At 38.2% G+C, this 14552-nt stretch overlaps 1 long non-coding RNA gene across 1 annotated transcript in view; it reads left to right on the forward strand.

The window, feature by feature from the left end:
* The first annotated feature begins 7326 nt into the window (after window positions 1–7326).
* Window positions 7327–14552, forward strand: part of LOC149916440 (uncharacterized) — a 28051-nt gene continuing 20825 nt past the window's right edge. The window contains exons 1-4 of the long non-coding RNA XR_016470121.1: window positions 7327–7446; window positions 8768–8896; window positions 9685–9837; window positions 13052–14002. This is a non-coding gene — a long non-coding RNA (uncharacterized LOC149916440). The remainder of the gene's footprint in view (window positions 7447–8767; window positions 8897–9684; window positions 9838–13051; window positions 14003–14552) is intronic.

Below are 14552 nucleotides of genomic sequence, written 5' to 3' on the forward strand. Positions count from 1 at the left end.
TGATTGATAATTACCACTTGTGTATCTGTAACATTATACTAATTGTGGATGTTCCTTATGACTTGACTGGGCTATCAGTGATTTTTTTTTAAATACTTTTCACACATTGAGACCTTTGGACAGTTAGTCTCTTAAGCTTAAAACTCTCCAGTTGTAGTACACAAAATTTATCTAACTCTACAGAAGCAGTATTTGAGGTGATGCAAGCTGCTATGTGGTGAACATGCTCATGTTTCAGTAGGCTGGCATGTAAAGTCAAAGGTGCTGTGACAAGAGGCATAGGTAAAAGCCAGGATGTCATGCTTGACAGCAGATGTTAGAATCTGAGAAGTAAAAATCTAACCAAGCTAAACACTCTCAAATGTAGAGGTTTTCTCAGTTGTTTTGGTTTGATTGCAACAGAGTTAAAGAAGTAGAATAGCTTCCTCCTTCAGTCTTTTTCTGAAGTATCTCTTCAAGGAATCTACTTCTGGAGAGGAACTCTATCACAGATGCTCAAGTGTAGTTTTCTCAAGTGTTAGAGCTTTGTTGCATCATGTTCTCAGAGTGCTCTTTTGCCTGACACTGTTCAAACCAAAACATAAGTTGTAGGCCCAGTATTAATGACCAAGTGTGGGGAGAATTCCCTGGTGTAGTTCTGAACAGCCCTCAGACAGCTCATGCCTCTTTCATTATGTTGCAATTTCTGTAGTTTCTGCTGGTCTGCCCTCTGACAAGAGGCTTAAGGGGAATTATGTACATTCTAGTGCAATGAAGTGTAACAGCCAGGTTGTTAGCTTGGTAAAGTAATTGTGAGAATCTGACATTAGTTTACACAAGCTGATTAAATGGTTCTCAGTAGGCCAAGTAACTGCAGGTAGTAAGCACTAGCACTCTCTATATGTTTGCTTTAGTGACAACAGTAGCCACTGAAAACTACAGGCGAGTCTTTGATGTTATAGGTAGCATTTAAATGAATGTCTCCTATGTTTTTATTCAGTATTCAAACCTGCTTTGATGGATACTTAGCAGTTGCCATTCTAACTGGGATTACAATGCTTTGAAACTCTTTTCCCTAGCTAATGAGGAAGCAGATGCCTTGTACTGAAACTCATTTGCTCTGAATCGTTTATAAGTTTCACTAGTACAGACCTTTGGGCAGTGACATCAAAGGCAGCATGGTATGTTTACATTTCTATTGTCATAAATGTTCACCAAATTCTAAAGGAGTGTTCCGTGTCCTTAAGACACTGATAACATTTTAAAGACTGCAGTTGAGAGCATTCAGTTGCTTACTGCATCTGCTGTTAGCTGAAGTAATAGTTTGTCTGGGTCACTGGTAATTATGGTATTCTGTATCTGGACTTTAGTTCTTGAAGCAGTGAACAAACAGCAAAGCTATGTGCTTTTTGACTTATTGATGACATTTACCCTTTCCAGGGCTAGGAGTGGTTATGATTATAGTTATGAAAACATGGAAAACACTTAATCATCAAGTTGGTGGATGGCTTTCCACAGAGCATGAATTTTAATTATATTTTGAGCGTTGTAATTGGTCTTAAGTAACTCAAGCAGATAGTCTGTGCAGAAATTGTGGGGGCAAGTTGTCAGGGACAAAAGAGGGAGCTGAATATTTTGTAATAAGCCTTGAAAAACCTGAATAAGGAAAGAATTATTTTTCTTTCTGACTACCATTTAAGGCTTCAGATTCTCATCACTCCCATTGGAGTATCTTTGGACAAAGACTTGAGGTGCTTGCTTTTATTCGACATATCTCAAATATTGAAGGGAAAAAAATTGGAAACATGAAACATAATGATTGTGTTTTGGGGGGGGAGGGGGTTTTTTGCTGCATATTGGAGTTCCTATGTGTTTAAATCTTGTCAAATCTCCCTGGAATACTGGCAGGAGGAAAATTCCTGGGTGTACCTTAGGAGTTAGGAATGGTAGAGAAAGAAAAGGTCAAGTATTTTAATTAAAAATAAACAGTGGATCTAATGAAGCAAACAACTTTTTTTGTGGGTATGCAGTACTATATAATCTATTCTCAAGGTTATAATTCAAGTAAATGAAGAGGCAGTTTAAGAACTCCTTAAATGACCTTTTTTAATTGACAGTACACTGAAAATAGAGTAATCCCAGACATCTTCACCTCCATTAAGGTATATGAGCTCACGGTTCAGAGATGACTTGCTCAATTTCCAGTGCTGCATCTAAAAATAGCAACCATCCTTTAAGATAATTTCTTTGCATGGCAAAAACAGGAGGAATACTGTGCTCAGAAGTGTTATAATGACAAGATGCTTGGGAGGCACCACTGATTACTTATTAGCTGGAAGGCAGGATGGAAAATACTGTTTATTTTACAGTGCCTATGTGACTGCTCTGTTGGTTGCTTGTGCTTCCTTTTGGACCATCAAATTTGACAATCATTTGTGTGTGCACTGTGGTGCTCTGTAAGGGGAGAAAAGATCAGATTACTGAAACAAGCTGCAGATGTACCTGGAGCAGATGTATTTGGATAGAGAAGAAAAGAATGTCTCATACCTAGAGATTCAACTCTAGCAGGGATAATTTTTGTTTGAATTGTGTATTTTCAGCTAGCTTGTCTTTGACTAACTTTCTACTCTGCAGTATGAACATGATTGTAATAAATAAAGAAATAAATAAATAAATTACAAGTTTACCTTCAGTTTTTAAACAGAAAAGGATGTCTTGGGTGAAGTAGAGGTGGAATGAACTTTTGGAAGATTTCATTTTTAACAAAGCAGATCTGTAATCAGCAGTTGTTATGCCTTTGTCCATCAAAAGACAAAAATGCTATTTCTGTGCTAACTTTATAAAAATGATTGAATATTGTTTCTTATTTTTTTCTGCAAGAGGAGAAAGTAGGAGGTTTTGTATATTTGCAATTTTCAATAAGGAGTAAGACACATTTGTTGTTTCTTTTCCCCACTATACCATAATAACAGTCCCCAGCTTGTGATTGATTTGACCTGTTTGTTTCTGCTGATTGGAGTAGTGTGCCTGCAAATGGTAGGTATGTGTGAATTAAACATAAAAGTTATATTCTCAGTTTGTGAGTCCAAGAGTTTCTAGACAAGAAACTCCATTTAAGTAGTACTCAGTGTTGTTGCTGTTTGCTTTTAACTAAGGCTGAGAGTTGTAGGTAGAAGCTGGCGTGTTTCAGCACCTTCTTGCCTTGTAAGAAATGTGGTTCCTGGATACCTGGCACAGAATTCTTTATGTAATCTTCCTTCTGACTTGCCCTGACTTGGGCTTGCGTAGCTTGTGGGTGAAGGGTGATTTAGAGCACTGATGGGGTCTGAACTATTGCTGGTGGGAACCGAGTGGAAGTCATGTGCCAGTGTTATGCATTGGCAGGAAGGGAGTCTGCTGGCAAAGGTTGGGCAGAAGAGGAAGAAATTGGGGGATAGGTAGGGGGAAGAAAGGAAGATTTGTTTTTGTGGGGGATTTTCATTAGTCTCTTATGCTTCCTCTTCTCCCTCACCTTTAGCAGGAAGAAGAGTCATGGTGGAGCCTCCACCAAGCTGTGGTAAAACCTTATGCTGAGGCTAAGTTGGCAAAGTCTGTTGCCAGCTGGTGCATCTGCTCCATTCATTCCATCTCTTTATGGGTATACATAGTAAGCAAGTGGACTGGGAAACAAAGATTTTACTATGTGTTACTCCATTATTCTGTAGGCAGAACTTCCTTCACTCTGTCCAGACAAACTTGTCTACCACGTAAAATATGAGGTCTTTGTAGTGTCTATCCACTAAATGTGTCCGTACTTAACGTGGAACAAGCACTGCCAAAACTGTCCCAATTCTCTCTTCATTCCTCTGTCACTTTCCATATTTTCAGTTACAGCTGTCATCTCTCATTGTATTTCTATTAATCTTGAAACATTTTTTATCTTTGACAATCCCTGCCCTCCTCTTGGCTATGGAACGACTTTTAAAAGTATTGTTCCTCTGGAAGGTGATTAAAAGTGCTCTTTGATTGCCAGATCAATGTCTCCATAAAATTCCACATCTCTGCAGAGCCGGGGAGGTGGAGAAGAAATTTTGGGAAACAAGCCAACTGCCTCCCACGTTGGATGAAGCATCACGGAACCACACCCTTCCCTTCAAGGTTCTTTGGTAAAGGAGTTGAGTTGCTAAATTAAGAAGCCTAGAATTCTGCTATTGAGATACTGCATGCAGTTTAGGTCAGACTTCTGAGGAAGTTCACCTGCCTGATCCAGACCTCAATCAACAGGAAATGCGCATCTTTAAACTGTTGATGTCTTCTACCGAGGTTTGGATTTGGGGCAGTGACAGTAAAGGTTAGAGCTGCTTTGTCTTACTGCCAGTTACTTAACCTCTCTGTGGATAAGCGTATATTGCAAGAGTGTTGAGGAGATCGGTTACTGTTTGCACAGTGTTTTAAAGTTGATGTGTTAAGAACAATGGCATTGGCAAGGAGCGTTTTGCAGGTCTTTTTCTGGCTGATCACCAGCAGTTGCATTAGGTCTTTCTAGAGGCCCTACAAGAAACTAAATTCATGGATTTACCTTTCCATATTCTTCACGTTCTTATAAACTAAGAGAATTTAAAACATACCTTCTTGTTCTTGTGGTAGCTTCACTAGCAACTGATCTGAGTTTTGTCTTCAAAAACAATTAACCAGTAGATGTGAAATTGCTAAGAACAAACTTTTTTTTCCAGCTGATGCTCCACTTTTTAAAAAGAAAAGAAAAAAAAAAGGGTTGTAACTTGAGGCAATAATAGATTTCCACTTTCTTTCTGGAGTGCTACAAATGTATCTGAGTGTTTGTAGTGTGATAAAAATCCAGTGTGTTTGAGGCTGTAGGAAAGGAGCAATGCATTAACCTATTTCATTATGATTATCTCTTACACATTGCGCTTAACAATTGCTTTAGCATGCAAACACTGGATAAACCTGTCATGGAACAAATTGCTCTCCATGCAAGCTGAAGTTGGGTCATGTATTCTGACCTTCTTACAGGTGCCATGATTCAGTTCCCTCAGAAAAGACAAAATGTTATGTCTCTGATCTCTGCATCTGTTCTGTGGCCTGAGCCTAATGTATTCTATTTCTGCTTAATTCAACTGTACTACTTCTGTCATGTGATTGAGGAGCCCTAAGGACAATTGCCTGTTCAGGGATCCATTATCTACAGAGGATCTGAAAGAATAATTGTTCTAGATAAATATTTGCAGATAAACTTCTGAACTGAATATCTTCTGCTGAGGTTTGTTTGGAGTTTTGCTAATGCATCACATTAATGTTAAATGTTTTTGCTTTGACTGCTTAATACTGTTTTACAGGAGCAAATGTGAACTTTTCAGGGGAGGCCATATTTAAATCAAGCTATTTGTTTACATAATGTGTTGACTTTGCAGAGAGGAAGCAGTATTTTCAAGGAAGTACAATAGCATTCATATTCTGATGAAGTTTTGGATGCTAAATAGTTTTTGTGACCGCTTTTAAGAGTGAAAAGTGTAGTTCAAAGGGCTTCAATTCTGATTAGATGACTTAGATGAATAATTCAATTAATCTGATTAGATGTAACAAATGATGGGATCCATAGTCATTGGTTCCTTTCTGCTGCCCTCAGTATGAAAGAGCAGAGATTAACATAAGGGTGATGCTGATGCTCTTTCATGCAGCTAGCATATACTTCTGTCCAGGATGAAAATGAGATAAATATAATAGAACAGCTAGCTACATAAGCAAGCTATGAGACTAATAAAGAACGGTATGTCTATTTCATTTTTTTAGTATAATAATCCTGCTAAAAAAAATTGCTCTGCTATTGACTGGCACATTTTTCTTGTATTCTATGACTTTATGCAAGGCTTAACCCTAAATTAAGCAATTAGTCTTTTCATTGCTGAACTACAGCAATTTTTGTTCACTTTCTAGCCTTTGGACTCTGGCTAAAAGTTTACTAGGTAAAGCTGACATATAGCAGAAGGTAATAAAATAGCAATCTTTCGTCAAGAAGGAGGTTAATAGCAATGCATAAATGAAGTAAAAAATCCAATTTGAGGGAGAATACAGTAAAATATGTGAAATAGAGTGTAGACAAGGTTAGCTGTGCAAATAGAAGAGGCTGCATTTATAGAGCTCATTTATAGAGCTGTGATTTGGGATTTAGCTGTGTGATTCTCATTCATCATGCTGCTGATTTTTTTTTTGCTGTAGTCTCTGAAAAGAGATCATTGCACACAGGCAGTTTTAAGAAAGGTTCGGTAAGACACATGCAAAATGGAAATGGGCCACGTGCTGAGGAGCTTTAAGATGTTTCGATTTACCATCCAGATAGTCTTGAATTCTTGTGCACTCTCCATACAGAAAACGCTATGTCCATGACAAGCAAATCTGTGGCCTAAGTGAAGAGAGAGCCGAGGGAGGAGTTACTTAAGAAATGAGACATGATTATGTAAAAACTGAATACAGATAGCTCTCCTTTATTGGTGTTGTGGGAAGGGGGAGGGAGTGTGTTCAGGCACTTAGATTTGCACTTTTGTCTTGAATTGTTTTTTTTAACATCAGGTACAAATAAGCAGTCAGTGCTTTTGGGTTGTTAGAAATGGGCACTTTTCCTGTTGTCCCCCTACTGCCCTCAAAAAGGCAGGGCAGAGCACTTGGTACCACAGCGTCTCTGCATTACCCCAGTGTTTCAAGAGATGATATTTGTAATAAGGGATTTAACTATCCTTGCAATTTGTTCTAGTGGTATGTGACAGCAGGTATAGATTGCTCCTAAAAGTTGTGGATTGTTGAGCCTTGTGTTACCAGTGAACTAGGAAGGAAGGACAGCTTTGTTGGTCAGGGTTTGAGAACTTGCCATGTCTCAAAATTCAGAAAGTTCTGAAGATGAGTTCTTGAACAGTTTGAGCATGCTTTCCTTACCTTTGTTGTTCTTTTTCCTGTTCTGCAAAAAGCAATGGGTTTCAGCACACTGCGTTACCACTGCGTAAAATCACCGCTAGTGATTTTTGTATGTATCAAAATGAGATAAAAAAGCACTGTCATCTTTAAACCTAACATAAGTAAGCTGGATTAGTTGCTCACACTTGTGCATTGTGTTTCACAGAATCACAGAATGTTACACTGCTTTGCTTGGGGTTGGTTTTCTGGGTTTGGCTTGTTGTTTTTTTTACTTTGGCTTGGTTTGGAGATTTAATAGCTCAAAAAAACAGAAGTAAGGAAGGCAGACCATAAGGGTAAAGACTTAATGAAGTCCAGTTGTTGTCTAAAACCTTTTGTGCCTGGAAGTGAACCATACAGTGCAGTAGAAAGGGACCATTTTCACGTCTGATCAGCGCTGTGATTCTCTTCACAGCATTAATGGAGTCAGAACCATGGATTTTTGTACATCACTGCTGCTTCTGGTGAAGGTGGGCTAACCTATGGAGTGCTCACCCCCTGCTTTTTAATTGCTTCTGTGCTGTAAGTAGATGATTAATATTCTGAAGATCAAAATCATTTTTCCAGCTAGCTCTAAAAATAGCAACATCTAGTTAAAACTAAATGATTTTCAAAGTGAAATATTAAAATGTCAGGATAATTCTTATAGTAAATTGTTTTTTCATTTTTGTGGTTTCCAAAGTCATCCTTTATTAGAGAAATGGTACTTAAATGTATTCGTTAAATATTACATGGAAGATTGTAACCTTTAATTTGAGGAGTTCTACCGGGGGGAGAAAACCTAAATGATAGCCTAGTGCTCTTTATCACTAATTTGTGTTGCACTGAATTCAGGATGCCAGTGTGAGCTATGGACAGATTAATGCACAGAGCCTTACTTCAGCCTCAGCTGTTGCTTCTTTTTCTTGTTTTCTTAGATGAGATCAAGTAGCCATTAAAAGCAGTTTCTCTTCCCAAGGTATTTCTCGTCAGAGGCTCAGCAGTCAGTGCAGACAGTAGAATTATTCTGTTTGAAAGGTCTGCAGCTCATCTGTCAGACCTGCAGAACACATCCTGAAGGAACGTCCTGCTCTCATGCAGTGTGTAGCACATGTTTAAACCTTCATAGGACCTGTGCTGAATAAATAACCAATGGTTCTGATTTATGAATCCACAGGATATCTGAAAAACAAAGGCGTAGTCTAACTTAAAGATCATAAACAGGGCACTGTTTTCTAGTGCCAGTTCCTGAGTCCTGGTTTTACTCAAAGCAAAACAGGTGTTTACTATCTTCCCTGCTTCCAAATTATCGTGTTGTCAAACCATATGTCTACATATGCTGAAGTGAATCATATGTGCAAAACCAAAGTGCATCAGCAAACCTTTATCTCACAAGGGTCTGTTTCAGTGGCTACTGCAATAGTAATAAATCCAAATCAGCATATGCTGTAGTACCAGACAGATGCAGGAAGGAGGACTTTGTGATAACATTTCCAAAAATGAGGAAAAGTTCTGATGGAGTACAGAATTAGAGTCCTGATGGAGAGTAAGGCTTCATTTTTTCTTTTTGTTTTTGTGAAGGTTTCTTTAACCTGCTGGAGACTTCTGTTATCTCTCTGAAGATACCACAATAGGAAAACTTCAGTGGTCTTAATTAAAATAAAAGGGGAGCAAATTCATATTTAGATATTTTACTGTTTTTTGAATGGATCCTTATGAAAAATGAGGCAAGTTTTCCAAAGCAGAAGATAGGCTGTATTTTTATAATGAGAGTTGCTGTAGGCACAATATGATATTTTGTACTCAGAACGCAAACTTGCCCAAATTCACAAAGTAACACGTTTCAAATCTTTTGATTTCTTAGTTAAAAAAGGAAATGATTTTCAATGAGCACCAAATGAACAGCGAGATGCATAATGGTTGAAAAATGGAATGGATATTTTACACCAACATCACTTGCCTGAACTGCAATCTTTCTGTTACCTGGATTGAGGTGAGTGAGTGGACAGGGATTCCTTTTCTGTGTTGTACTATGAAGGTGAAAATAATTTCTAGGTGGTGGGCAAGCCTATGAATCTGGTAGATTGGACTGTATCTTCTGACCTTCAGGCAGCAGGAAAATGATTACCGAATAGCTGCAGCATTTTTGATGAAAGCCTCCAACTGATTTTGTTGTTAAGAACTAATAATTGTTTTGGGAACCGAAGCAATTAACTCGTCTTGCTGCTGTTCTGTTTCTGATCTTATGATGAAGCCTGTCTGTATTTTCATCTCTGCCAAAGCAGAGGCCCATAAAGTGAGCAAGTAGGGGCAGTGTGGATTACTGCTCTGAGGAAGAGCAGTGTGTTTTATCAAACGACACATCTAAGGTTTCTCACAAAACTGCTCCTAAAAATTTGGTGGAACACATTCAGGTCCTCATGTTGAAAAAAATAAGGGTAATGTGAGAGGGAAGGAAGATCTGCTTGTCTTATCCAGCCTGGGGGTGCGAGAAGCAGCAGAAACTGTTTTCTGCACCGCTCTGCATGGTGGGCTCATCTGGGCCAGCTGCATTGGATCCACTAAATATGATTAGGAATTGCATCTAACTGTCTCTGTATGATCCTGAGGTGAAAACATCTCTAAACTTTCATTGTAGCAAGTAAATAGGATTGCTGCTTGTAACATTGCAAATAGGAAATGATCTATCCGCAATGTAAGGCTAATTTGAACTCTCAGTAGAATGTGGGGTATTTAAAAGCCATTTTCTCTAAATGACAGATACATTGTTTACTTACACAGATAAGTTTCTACTAAGTGCTGGGCTGAGTTTACAAAGGTACATAATACAAGTATGAAGAGATTTGCTCACTCAAAATCATGGTCACTTGTGTTGATGCTCATTGTGTCCTACCTGGTTATGATCTCATTACAAGAAAAATTAGAGTCATAAAGGTAAGAGAACACCCTGCATCTTAAGGTAACTATTTCCTCAGGCTGTCTATGCAGAATCTGGGAGAGTTTTGGAATCAGGAGCAGAGTGGAGATGTTTATGCACGCTTTCCAGTTCTGCCTGTCAGCCTTAAAGGCTGTAATCCAGTTCTGATTACAGATCAGTCAGATATGGGAGAGTTCTCCTTATCCCATATTACAGTAATAGTCTTTACATATTAAACAGATAATGCTCGATCCACAGCTATCTTTTTTGGTGCATTAGAAATGTCCAGATTTAAAATCTATTAAAATGCATACAAGTTAATTTTATATCTTTGGGAGGTGGATGCTACCAGTGCAGGGAATTCAAGGACGTGCTCTGGAAATTCCTGAGATGTAACTCTTTGAAGCATAGAACGAATGTTTAAAAGCTTTATGGCTTTCTGAGAATCGTGGATTGGACTCTAGATGATTAGGGCATTTGGTTTCAAAGGCCAAGTAATAATTCTTAGATGCTTTTATGCACCACAGCTATTCTTCATGTTGTCACTTCAGCACATAGCAGTGAGTTCTGAGTTATTTGCTAGGATTTGGGAAGATGGGATAAATCACTGATAGAAGAAAGTTCTATTGCTGTTGTAAAAGGGGATCAATAAGACTTTTATAATGCACTTTACGTATTTTACTGGAGTGTATATGCTAATTGTAATGCAATAGGAGTACAGCCAGCAACTGACATGTCTCTTTATCAAAACCAGCACAAGTATCTTAGAAAATAACAATAAAATTGAAAAAAAAAGTCACAGTAATCCAAGTTTTTACTGAGTTGTGAACTACCCAGTATTAACCTTGTTGCTTTGGTATTGCTTCCAGTCTTTTCAAGGTGGTGTGGGCAGAGGAGCAGGTGTTGGAATTGGTGATCTTCAGTCATTTTATCTTTTTATTTTTGAAAACAAAGCTCCCAGTGAGTCTATAAATACTTGAAACCAAAGAGATGTATGTTATCTTTCTACAAATATGAATTGAATCTGAATATGGTGCTAGAACATCTTCAACTCTAGCTACAAAGCGAGTCAAATTCTTCACGTTTACAAATTAACGTTTGATTTTCCAATAGCGTTTTTATAAAAGGATGTCCAAGATTCATTTTCTGGGACAAACAGCAGGTTACCAGGCTTAGCTGATGGAGGCATTTGGCTGCTCGGCAACTGAACTCGGTTTGCCCCAACTCAGAAGTGTTTGTATTTTTCAATTATTATCTCTACTCCTTATAATAAGGTGTCAGTGCTTTTAATTGCCTGTCATCTCCCATAAAGTTATGCCTCTCAGGGGTCTGAGTGGAAGTGTTCCTGATAAGCTTATGCTTTGGGCAGCCCAGATTTCGTCTCCACTAATAGCAATGAGTGTCTGATAGTTACTGTCAAAACCAACATTAAACACTGAAAAAATATCAAGAGTCTTTGATTTTGTTGTGATTATTATCAGGAAAAGGCAAGATCTTTCATTATTTAAAGAAAAAATAAATTGCTATGGTCTTGGGCATTTTGAAACTTCTTTACAGATTTAACAAGCTCTCTGGCTAAAAGCCAACATCACCTTCTAATCTTTTTGTCATTACAACAATTCCTTCTTTATCCTGCAATGTGTCTGTTCTCTATTGGTGTCATCAGCAAAATAATTGGAGATGGAAGTATTCTTTATCTTCCTTGTGAGTTATTCCCAGTACATGATAAGACTTTTAAAAAAATTATTTTAAAAAGCAAAATCTTAGAAGAAAAAGATCTGTTTGCATGTCTCACAGACTTACCAGGGTTCTCACGCATCTCCTTTTCTACCCCAAAATTTCATTTTTGTTCATCTTAGAATCTTTGAATGGAGCATCAGTAGGCACCATGCAGACAATTTACAAGTGTTAATGTGGAGATGAAATAATTTGGTTGCATGTCAAGGAATTGGATGTGATTCCTTAAGGACAATGTTACTTCGAAAAAAATTCAGAAGAGACTTACTGTTAAGTGTATGTACATCCCAAACGTTTGAGACAATGGAAGAAAACCTTAAACGTTTCATATGGTACATGTTGTTAGAACCTGTGGTTTTTCAAGTATACTAGAGTAGCTACATTGCAAAGACTTGAAGTTTGTCCTACACCTGAATTCTATCAATAGCGTTCTTTGGCAGGAATAGGTTTGCAACACCAAAGCTGCATGCCACCCATCATTTAATCAGTACCTCTGCTTTACTAACACCGAAGTTAGATACAAAGACAGGCCTGTCCCCTTCAAAGTTCTCCCCTCTCATATTTGTGAATATTTGTGCCAGAGATGAGGTGTGTAATAGACTTCTCATTAAGAGTAACAAAAAAAATGAAGTGGAAAATATTGCATCATACTGTCAGTGCATCTTCCTTGTGCTTTTAAAAAAAAATAAATTATCCTTTTCTGAAGCATATGTAATCCATGAAATCTGAAAATTGCTTTGAAGCTTTGGCCTTGTACCGAGCTGTACTGCATAATTGGTTTCTTCAAGCAAACTCTGCATCATATGCTTTGTTATAGTCTGTTATAAGTGATTTAATAGGGCATGTCATTTTTAATTACTTTGGAAGAGCGTTCATAAGTCTAAAAATGCAAGTCATGTCCTCTTGGCACTACAGCTTCTAAAAGCGTTTTTATGTAACCTTCAGGAACTAGCATGGTATTTTTTCATCCTCTAAGTGCATGATAGTTTTACATTTTGGTGATCTGCAGGATGAGTGAAGCACATGATTCAAGGTAAATTAGTTTTAACTGAATTCTCAGGAAGAAATTGCTGCCAGTTTCTGAGCTTAAATGGCCTAGAATTAGCTCATCCAACTCCACTATACATCACTGTCTTAGCTGGGTCCTCATTCCCTCCACCCTCTTAATATCATCTAATGCAGTATAATCTCTAACTAACAAGATGGGGAAAATGCCATACTGCTGTAATCTCCCCATCCATATCACAGCTGCCACTGATTCCAGTGGCCATCTGTAGCAAATAATTGATTTTTTTTCTTTTGTACTGATCTTGAGTTCTAGGCAAATCATTAGAATTTAAAAATGATACAAGAACTCCTTTATAGGAGAGGGTGGTTTGCTTTGAAAAAATGTCAGGTGCGTTTTAACCTGCAATCTATTGCAACTAATGTTAGCTACCTTTGGTCCTCACTTCGTTATTTTCTTTTCTGCTTCTGTGCTCTGTTCCTGTGCAGATGAAGAATACTTTGGATGTACCCCATAGAGGAGAATTTGCCATGCTGCTGTTCTGGCTGCGGCCTTCACGTGTTTGTAGAGAACTCTGGGATTGTTAGCAATCCAGGCTGCACAACACATAAATGTAGCAGTGCCGGGAGCCAACATGTTTGTGGATTTAATGGGAATTGCAAAACACTGAAATATCCTGTTCCAGAAAGAAGACTAATACAGGTGCGGTTTGGTTAAGCTCTGAATTTGGGGACGAGCAGCAGGCTTGTCAAAGAAATGAAATGCTTGGGAAAGGTCTCAACCAACAAAGCTAGCTCTTGCTGCTCATCAGAAGCACGCCATCCAGCAGAGCTGGGGTTGGCCACTGGCCAGCTACATTTGGTCATTTGTCAGCTGCAATGTTTCTATCAAGGTTTGAAAGCTTCCAATATCTGAAAATGTGCAGAGTGTATTTTGCTACCCAGCTGAGTGTGACAGTTGAGCAAGCTTGCAGTGTGCATTGGAACATCAAAATAATATTGAAAATAATGTCCCATTTTGTTTTTTTCTTAATTTCTTAACATAGAAGAAAACTAGAATAATTTCTAACTGAAACAAGAAGAAATGATGGTGTGGGGTGAGTATATATACATTTATGAATGTGGGAATAAGCTGACTTCAACTGACAACTATCGTGCTTGGTGTACAGTGAGCCAAGTCTCAACAGCTGATGATGACAGAAAATTCATAGCTTTCCTTTTCCAGTGTTTGAAAAGCCCCTGCTTCTGCCATTGATTTTATTTATGTGTTTGATAGGAGCAAGAGGTTAGAAAAAGCCTCTCATGAGAAAGAAGTGACAAGTTTGAAGACATAAGTGTGTGGCAGAAAGTGAGAAAGAATTGCAATTTCTCAGCTCTTTGGCAGTTACCTGCAAGGTGCAGACAAGACATGTGAGAGCCACTTTATCCTACCTGGAACATGTAAGTATAAATGCAGAGTTAAGGAGGTAAATGAATGCCTGAAATGCAAACCAGAGCAGCTTGGTCTGTGCTGCTGCTGTCTGCCTTTCATGTAAGCCCTTGTACTTGTTACCCAAACCTGCTTATTACCAACGAAGTGTTGAGTGTTGCATCAATTGAGTGCATTAGCATCCCTTTGTTATGAACATCATGTTACAGAAGAAGCTATTATTTCAGAGCAGCGACTTGGCTATAAAGAAAGCTTTGCTGTCATGGCCTCCTGTCCCCTTCGTAATACTAATAAACATGCATAGGCTTTTGCATTGACATAGGCTTCCACCTTGCTAACACTGCTTATTCAGCTGGGCTAAATAAGATACGAATACTCAATTGTAACCTCTCTGAAGATGGGAGAAACTGAAAAAGAAGTTTTCTTGAAAATAAGAGTTGGATAATTCATTTTCATTTTAATAGCTGTTGGCTGTATTCTGAATATGCATTAAATTTAATTCCAGCATTTAAAAAGCTCATGCTATATGTAGGGCTGTATTTTCAGTGGAAGCGTATGTCC

This window comes from Phasianus colchicus, chromosome 11 (genome assembly GCF_987193195.1).
Source record: "Phasianus colchicus chromosome 11, bPhaCol1.hap1.1, whole genome shotgun sequence".
Taxonomy (NCBI): domain Eukaryota; kingdom Metazoa; phylum Chordata; class Aves; order Galliformes; family Phasianidae; genus Phasianus; species Phasianus colchicus.